At 32.7% G+C, this 8,897-nt stretch overlaps 1 pseudogene across 1 annotated transcript; it reads left to right on the plus strand.

The window, feature by feature from the left end:
* Positions 1-3,661: 3,661 nt before the first annotated feature.
* LOC149536304 (laccase-17-like) lies at positions 3,662-6,145 on the plus strand (annotated as a pseudogene). Its single transcript, XR_016358180.1, has 6 exons — positions 3,662-3,818; positions 3,968-4,119; positions 4,218-4,462; positions 4,550-4,678; positions 4,770-5,722; positions 5,814-6,145. The product of XR_016358180.1 is annotated as a laccase-17-like (transcript).
* The last annotated feature ends 2,752 nt before the right edge of the window (positions 6,146-8,897 follow it).

Here is an 8,897-nt window from a genome sequence, read left to right on the forward strand (position 1 = left end):
TCTTCTATGTTTTAGAGTAGTTTGGAGGAAAAACTTAGTATTTTTTTCTCCCTCTTTTAGACACTAGACATGAGATTTCTATTTCCAAAAGGTCTCTTTCTAGATGGAAGAAGAGACCCACTAGTCTCTGCGGTACTTTTCTTTTAAGCTAGGGATAACATCAAATTTTATTTCTTGTAATCATTAAACCTTTGCAAGTTAGGTTTCTATGGTATTTTTGGTAATTAAAAAGATGTTACTGGAAAGGAAACCTTATTCTACTTTCTAAAATTATCCCTAACCAAATAGAACATTATTCCACTTTCTTACAATATCCATAAGCCTATTTTAATCATCCTAAGAAGGTATTTATTACACAAAAACCTTTAAAATGTAATCAAAATGCCTTGGAAGAATTCCTTGTATCTATGAATTCTCAGTTGTATGATTTACAAAAACCCTTATATGATAAATTATTAACCCTTGATAAGAAACTATTTTCATGGTAGATGATTAATTACCATGATGTAATGGTTTTCCCTATTATTTCTATAAAGGACTTTGAACATGTATAGTTTTCAATTTGTACATATTGTATATATATTGAATAATATTATAGTAGTTCAATAGGGTAGATAATTATCAATTATAATATTATGTTCACACCTAAAGCATTGTAGAATCTAAAGGTACCTACAATTAATTTCACATTACCTTGCTTAATATATCCTATAATATTTTTGCCAAACCTATTTCACTCAAATTTGTTCACATTCTTTCTAAGATTTTGCATCTAGAATAATTTTTTTTTTATCCAATCTAGATTCATCCTAGATAATATTATAGTTTTTTTGTGAGGGCATGTAATAAGCTCAATTTTTGAAACACAACACCATTTCCACATGAATAATTTTTCTAGAGCTTATGACCAAATTATTGCCCTTTTATTATAGATATGCTTAAACCATTAGGTTTTTGCTCTTTGTCCTTCCAATCTATTAAAATGTTGTTTGTAGATGGATCTTATTGTATCACCATTAATGAATGATAAAATCTAACATTTGGTTTGTTTTAATCTATTAGGAAATATTTCTCTTTGGTCTCATATGTCTATGTTCTTTTTTTTAAATGATTTGGTTATTTTTATTGCCTCTCCTACTTAAGAGGATTGGTTTAGTGGAATATCTCTTCTAGACTCATCTTTCAAACTTATAAATGGACATTTTGCAGACTAATATTTCATCATTTTACTTGAACAATCAATAAAATATCTCGAACAAACTTTGTCACTTGAAAACCTTATGTTTGGCCTTCAAATTAGTTGGCGAGTGACACATAAACCCTCTAATATAAAGAATATATTTTAGTAATTTCATATTCAATTCTATAAATTGATTTAAGGTTAATTTAGCATATGAAAGTTTTTCATGTTTTGGGCATCCCTTTTCCTTTTCATGGTTCAAAAGCTAGGCTCTGAAATGTCATCCTCACTAATATTACAAAAAATATTGCATATTGGATTTACATAGCCTCTTTTTTGGCATAGAAATTTTAAATTTGTTACAAATATCTTGTAGCTACTCATGTATGTTACTCTTTGTGTTTGGTACCATTAAAATCATCATGCAAAAACCTAGACAAAAACTTGCATAACATCCATTTTGGCTGATACATATAATAACACAGATTTCATAAATTATCTTGGGGATATTAGTTTCTTCCTAGAAGCTTGAAGGATTGGGAATCATTTCTATCTAGAAGCAAGGTATTTCCTTGTGTATGAAATGGACAATAAGAACCATTTCTATCAATGAGCTTAGTAAATTCTCCTTTAATATTGTATTTTATCTAGTTTTCCTGTTGATGGCATAAGATCGATGGGCCATTGTTTTTTATAATGTTCTTTACTTGTGAGACGTAGTTTAAATCTATTGCTCTTTTATTTCTAAAAGTAGCTTGTCTACCTGGGAAGAGGCCAACCAATAGATATTTTGAGATGGCATTGGATTCCATTATGGGTCATCCTTTAATTAACATAACCTATTGTGGTGTATGTTAATACAAGTTTAAAGTATTTCTCTAGCTCATCTTGTGGGTGTTCATGCTCTCCACTTTCATTAGTGAAGTATTTAGACCTGACAAGATCTTTTCTCTAGCTCAAAAATGAGTTTACACACTTGGGATGATTACATGTTACATTATTCCTCCTTAATCTCCAAGTTCTTCATACTTAAATGATCTAATGATTTTAGCTCTGCATATTGAATTACTACAAAAAAATTGGTATTTATCTCATTAAGATTAGTATTTGAAATATTGTTGATAGTATCAACAGATTATAGTTTTCAAATATACCTTTGTATACATTATCGATTGCTCTCAACCCATTTGCATATGGTCTAGATTTTGACCTAGATTCAGCACCCTTGGTTATCACATTTATCATAGAGTAATAGGTTATGTACTATTTTGTGTGCTATCACAAACTTTGAATTATTTCATTTAGCCTTGTGTACTATTTTCCATGGCTTGCTCCATGATTTGGAAGTACCTAACCCTCACAATCTTTTTTGGGGATCAGCCTAAATTTTCCTCCATATATTTTCTCTCTCTAGAAGGTCTCATCAATATTGGGTGTGGATTCATGATTTTTTAGTCTCTTTCAACTATTTTTTTCGCTTCAAGGAATAAAGTCATTTTATGTGATTCCCCTAGATTTTTTTTCTCATTTCGTCAAGCTTTGGCAGACTTCTAGATTGGAAATCTTATATATAATTTTTAAGGACATGAATGCAGCTATATTTACACATTCTAGTATTGATATTTGTATTCTTTATGCTAAAGAACGTATTGGGAATAATGTGATACATTACAGATATAAGTACATGCAGAAAGATGGATCTTGAAGTGGCCCACTTATAAGAGATTTTGCAACTTATGGAGCAGTACTCAATGAAAATTATAATTAGAGAATTATTATTAAAAGTAGTTATACAATTATCGTAGAAGATTGCTATTCAAAAGCTACAATACATAAAAAGGAAAAAACAATTAAAAATGTTGGGAAGCTTAGTTTTATGTATTTCACCCCAATGCAAATGTTTTAACTATCGTTTACATTTCTGCGGGCTTTTGGACAAACATACCATTTTGGCTTAATTTGCTGCGAAACACAGTCTATAGTCCGACAAGGGTAAACAATGTTGTCTTTAAGACACATTGGAGGCTTCGACTAAATCTTTAGGACTTTATTTCGACCAATCTGGATTCAATGGATGGGAATCCTCTAACTGGAAAATCTCCAGTAACAAAGATGTGAGTAGTGGTTGGTATACCAGCATAGACTTCCTTCAGATGGATTTGAACGATAATGGAAAACATGGCGTGTTCAACGGGTGCATGCTTACCTTTGCTGCCACTCCAGATAGAAAGCCCCACCTTATCTCCAGAACAAAAAAATATTACGAGAAGTGAAGAAAATGAAATAGGTTAATACAGTTGCCAACAATAAATTCATATAGATTTATAATTGTGTTAAGCTGTCAGTATTGCACACCAACTTCCACAACAAAAGCAAATAGACCTCATGGCTGATCCAATTCCTGTATCTATATATACAAACAGATTTTCAAATCTCAGGTAGGAAACAATTTCGCAAATACTTATTATTATTTAGCCTGTTTCAAGTTGAGATCAGACTCTGGAAGAGGAACTATTGCATGGTTGCGGCAATGAAGACTTTTTATGGCCGCCTGCTGTTGCCAGTTTTGGCATTATGTTGTACTGTTCAATTTGTTTTAGGGAAACACCCTGTGACTACACGCCACTACAGTTTCAGCGTGGGTTATATGTTTTTATTGAAAGAGTCTAATGTTACATTGTTTAGAATAGCATTAGATTAATTTATAGCGTGGGGGATGTGTTGTTATGGAAAGCTTCATTCGTGGTCAGATTGTTTTAATTCTTCCTTTGTTGTAAACATGTACAGATCCAAATGAAGAATGTGACCCGCCTTTGCACAACGAAGGCTCTCTTGACTGTGAACGGTCAATATCCAGGCCCTGCAATAGTTGCTCGAGAAGGAGATCGCGTGGTTGTCAAAGTGACAAATAATGTTCAGAACAACGTTAGCATACATTGGTACTCCTTTCTTCATATATATATAGACCATTACTTCAAACTCACATGTATTCCATTAATTAGTGCAGCTAATGATTTTTTAATAATGAGTTGCTCAGGCACGGAATTCGGCAGCTTAGATCTGGGTGGGCGGATGGTCCTGCTTATGTCACTCAGTGCCCAATTCAAACTGGACAAACTTATGGGTACAGATTTCTAGTCAAAAGGCAGAGAGGAACACTGTGGTGGCATGCCCACATCTCATGGTTACGAGCCAGCTTGCATGGGCCCATCATCATCTACCCCAAAAAGAATATCTCATACCCATTCCCTCGCCCACACCAGGAAGTGCCCATTGTTTTTGGTATGCTATTCACTACCTCTGATAAATGTGTTCTTCCCATTACGCACAACTCTAAAATTTGATGTCATGTTGTGTTGGAAATTTCAGGAGAGTGGTGGAATGCAGACACGGAGACAGTTATAAATCAAGCAATGCAAAATGGGGGGCAAGCTAATGTATCAGATGCATATACCATCAATGGACTTCCTGGACTTTTATATAACTGCTCTGCCAATGGTGAGTATGGAATATAAAAACCGTTGAAACGCTACAAAACTGCTTGCTATTGCTTCTGTTAAATCTAACCAATTGATATCGTGTAATGCAGATACATTCAAGCTCAAAGTGGTCCCTGGGAAAACATACCTGCTCCGTCTAGTTAATGCTGCGCTCAATGATGACTTGTTTTTTGGAATCGCCAACCACACATTGACTGTGGTAGAAGCTGACGCTGTGTATGTGAAGCCTTTCCAAACCGATGTTGTTCTGATCACTCCTGGTCAGACTACCAACGTCCTCTTGACAGCTATGTCTCAGCCACAGAATGCCACGTTCCTCATGTTTGCCCGCCCTTTCGCTACGGGTAGTGCAGCTTTTGATAACTCGACCAGCGCTGGAGTTTTGGAGTATCTTTCCAATGCTAATACCTCTTCTCTTCCCATGATGAAACCAACGCTTCCAGCCCCCAATGATACCTCCTTTGCTGCTAATTTCAGCCAAAAGATGAGAAGTTTGGGCAATCCAAAATTCCCCGCAGCAGCTGTTCCTCTGAAGGTGGATAGACAGTTCCTATTCACAGTGGGTTTGGACTAAATCCATGTCCCCAAGGACAGACATGCCAAGGTCCTAATAACACCAAATTTGCAGCCACTATTAACAACATATCCTTCATTCTGCCCACCACAGCCCTTCTTCAAGCACACTACTATGGTCAGTCTAACGGAGTCTATAACACCACTTTCCCTGACAACCCGCCATTTCCTTTCAACTACACGGGCACGCCTCCTAACAACACGCGGACCCTGAACGACACGAGAGTGGAAGTGCTTCCTTTCAACACCAGTGTACAGCTTGTGTTGCAGGACACCAGCATTGTGACCTTCGAGAGCCATCCTCTGCATCTGCACGGCTTCAACTTCTTCATAGTGGGTCAGGGTACGGGAAACTACAATGCCAGCACCGACCCATCCAACTTTAATCTGGTCGATCCTCCAGAGAGAAACACGGTTGGAGTTCCCAGCGGAGGTTGGGTGGCTCTCAGATTCCTTGCCGATAATCCAGGTATTGTTATTCATCTATTCAACGGTAGCTTCGCTCATCTAACTAATTCAATGACTTATAAACATATCCAACTCTGTGTGTGTTATCGCAGGAGTGTGGTTTATGCATTGTCATCTTGAGCTGCATACGAGCTGGGGATTGAAGATGGCATGGGTGGTTTTAAATGGAAACGGTGGCAGATCTAAATCTCTTCTTCCTCCTCCAAAAGATCTTCCGGCTTGTTGATCATTTATCCTTAGACTATACATTTTAGGCTTAGCTTTTCAAATCTTACTGCATACAATTGCGTCTTATCTCGACCTAGTTTGCAAACCATAAATGCGTGTTTCGGTTCTGTCTGTCTCAACTTCCCTCTTTCAAGCCTAACGAATGTTGTTTAATGTTTGTTGAAAGAAATTTTAATTGATTTCAGGGTTTGGCAAATGCAAATTTAATTTTGTCTTCTGTTTCTATCTTGCCATTCAAATAAGTTAGTAAATTGAGACTGATATTTATTTGTGGAAATAGCCCAGTAAATTGAGACTGATATTTATTTGTGGAAATAGCCCACTTGCATCGCAATGTATGGTAGTAAGGCCATAGTTAAATTACAAGACCTGTCACAGTTGACATTTTCAAAAGTAAACAGCTAACAGAATTAAAATCGCAAGCTTGTTACATAAAGTTTATAAAGTCTGAAAGATTATTGAATTATTTTAATTTATACTAAGATTCGTACTTCCATTTAATAAGATTATATATCGTTGCCCTATATTATGCTGATTCTCATTAATATAGTTTTCTCATTCTCTTATACAGTTGCAATTATTACTTTTGTGAAAGTAATATTATTTTGTAATCATAACAAGTGTCACATAGTGATATGCATTTGTGGTAGGTTATATTTTTAATTAGGTAATTAAGTAGAATAGTTATAATAATAGTTGATTATAATGTATACATTTGAATTGATTTAAAATATAATGTATTAATAGAATTGTAAAATATACAATGATTAGAAAATAAAATTATTCTATTTCAAGGATTGAATATTTAGATTTGAACTTTGTTTATTTTTTATGAATTAAATATTATTTACATTTGATGTTTACAACATTTGTTGTTTGTAAATTAAATATTTTATTATCTCAATTTAAGATTAAAGAGAAATAAGAAAATGAACTAAAAATACATTAAAAATAAAAATCAATATTTGTTGAATCTTACGCTTTAGTTTTAACATTTAAATTTAGAAGTTACATACTTTAAAATGTGCTATTAATATTTTTTTTTGTAATGTGCATTCCAAAAATCTTGCCTAAAAAATGTTATATGGAAATAGATCCAAAAAAAAGGGTCCTATAACACTAAACAAATTTAGTTGATCATGTTTGAGATAAATATTTTTTGTAATATATAAATTGTACAAAAAAATATAAAAACTATAGAAATATGTCATTTAGAAAAAATAATAGTTTGTGATTGGTGAAAACTATTTCAATTTGAGTGAAACTGAATGCAATAGTATATTGCCTATGGAAAATACAATAAGAGGCATAAACTTATAGTGGCATAATACATCATTAAGAAAAAAATGTAGGAAAACAAGAAACTTCACATATTCCCTTGCATGCAAAATACATTTTATTGGTTTTAATTTAAAAAAATTCAGAAACACATATGAGGATGTTAAATACTTTTTAAAAATAGATAAATCTAGTAATTTTAAAATGGTAGTCCATCTTTTTTGGTAAAGATGCTAATTTCCAAGTGCAAATGAAGAAGACAATGATAAATATATGTGTGAAATCTTGAGCCAAAAGTTTTTGCAAATGAAAAGAAATTTGACTCTCATAATGTTTAGTATTGTAGGTCTGTATTGATGTTTTGCCTCCAAACATCTTAGGAGCCCTTGTCTTTTGACATTCTAGACAAACTGGGAAAATAGAAATGTACCTACCACACATACTAGATATCAAAGTTTTAATTCAATTTTGAGTAATGTTAATCTCGGAGAGATTGAGAAGCAATTAATAGTTCAAATCCTCTTTGTTCACATTACCCATAAAATATGGGTCCATCAATTGTGCAAAGATTTTTGTAATTATTGATCAAGTTGTAAAAGTAGTTTTGTAGATGATGTTGTAATTTATAGCAACTTATTTGTGGTTGTCAATTTTATTCATGAAACAAATCTCTCATGTTAGTGGATTTTTATAACTATTTTAAATTGCTATTTTTAAATTTAATTATGTATTGTTTTTTTATTAGCACTCACATCATATTTTGTGATCTTTTATTTTTTGTAATATTCTTGTGATTTTATGAGTTGATTTTTATTTTTATTTTAAATTCATTTGCAGTTGTATAAAGCATATGTTTCCAATTTTTTTCTTATTTTGATTACAAAATAATATAGTATCTATTAGATACCGAATCCTCTACTAAAACTAAATAATGATATTTTCTTTTATATAATATTGTTAGTTTCTTTCTCTATTATCTCTATATTATTGTGATGTCATTAGATAATACTATACATTATGAGTAAGAATCAACTTTTCATTCTACCAATCATTACTTGGTTTTGATGATTTCTAAGAGAAATACCATCCATTCGTATAAGATACATCTAGTTTCCTTTTGTATGAGATAAGAGCCCATTTGGTTGCTAGATTAAGAATAGAAAATTTGGAATACATTTTCTACTTTCCTTTTGCTTTGTCAATTGGAATAGGGAATAGGAATACATATTCCCATTCAAAAAATTAGTAATTATTGGAATAGCCATTCCTACTCCCAATATACATTCCTATGCCTACAACTAAACATGCACTAAGAGAATCACTATTAGTCTATTGTAAGACATTGACATAGCACAGTTTTGCTCAAATTATCAACTAGTGTGAATTTGCAAGCGTCATATCTTCCCATTTCTATATTTTTGGGTATACAACTTTATAATAAATGTAAATTTAATTTTAATAAGGGTCCAATTATTCAAGTGGAGATTGGATAGTAAAGTCTTACCTTTTTCTTATTCCATATTAAATTATTATCTTCTTAGTTACTCTCTTTGTAGGGAATATGGTGTAGACTTTTGTTTATATTTCTTGGAAAATCGTGAAGATTGACATTGCTCATACAATCATGGAGGAGTTTGCATGAAATTTAAACTCTAGATCCACCATTTGAT

This window comes from Cupressus sempervirens, chromosome 10 (assembly GCF_028749045.1).
Source record: "Cupressus sempervirens isolate cs-2001-9-10 chromosome 10, ASM2874904v1, whole genome shotgun sequence".
Classification (NCBI taxonomy): domain Eukaryota; kingdom Viridiplantae; phylum Streptophyta; class Pinopsida; order Cupressales; family Cupressaceae; genus Cupressus; species Cupressus sempervirens.